Genomic DNA, 971 nt, shown 5'->3' on the forward strand with positions numbered 1-971 from the left:
CGGTTTGGTTTAGTGGCTAGAGACCGTCGGCCTGTGGACTGAAGGGTCCCAGGTTGGCTTCCGGTCAAGGGCATGTATCTTGGTTGTGGGCACCTCCCCAGTAGGGAGTGTGCAGGAGGCAGCTTATCAGCGTTTCTATGCCTCTCCCTTCCTCTCTGTAAAAAAATCAATAAAATATATTAAAATATATATATAAATAAATAATAAAAAGCCATTCATTTTTTAAAAAGGAAAAAATACAGATATTTCTTAGCATTTAATTTCTGGGAGGGATTTTAAAAAGTTTCAAAATTCTGTAAGTCACAGTTGAAGATGCTAAGACTTAAGAGTAGAGATAATTTGCTTTGTTACCACAGCCAGTAAGTTATGGATTAATAACTCAAATTTCCATCTGTTGATTTTTTTAAATATATCTTATTGATATTTTAGAGAGGAAGAGAGAGAGATAGAGAGTTAGAAACATCGATGAGAGAGAAACATCCATCAGCTGCCTCCTGCACATCTCCCACTGGGGATGTGCCTGCAACCCAGGTACATGCCCTTGACCGGAATCGAACCTGGGACCCCTCAGTCCGCAGGCCGACGCTCTATCCACCGAGCCAAATCGGTTTCGGCCATCTGTTGATTTTTACTTCCATGTTCCTATGTCTTACTACTGTGTCTATTTTTCACCTTCTCTGGCCATCCATTTCTTGTTGTTGTTTTATTTTTCCTTCCTGCCTTTAATTATCTGTCCTTTAACTGAAGCTCAGCAGATTGAACAAAATGCATTGGTCACTGCTTTTCCCTGTTTATTTTGCATTGGTGTATCTGAAATGGGTTTACTTGAAAACTACAAACTGTAACATTTTGTTCACATAATAAAATTGAACTTGCTGGAGTTTTCCAGTTCCCTGCCCCCTCCCCACATCCTGACACAGGAATATGATTTAGTTCACCGAGTCAGCAACTTTTCAGGATAAGTTACCCTT

The sequence above is a fragment of the Myotis davidii genome, unplaced genomic scaffold (assembly GCF_000327345.1).
Source record: "Myotis davidii unplaced genomic scaffold, ASM32734v1 scaffold374, whole genome shotgun sequence".
Taxonomy (NCBI): Eukaryota; Metazoa; Chordata; class Mammalia; order Chiroptera; family Vespertilionidae; genus Myotis; species Myotis davidii.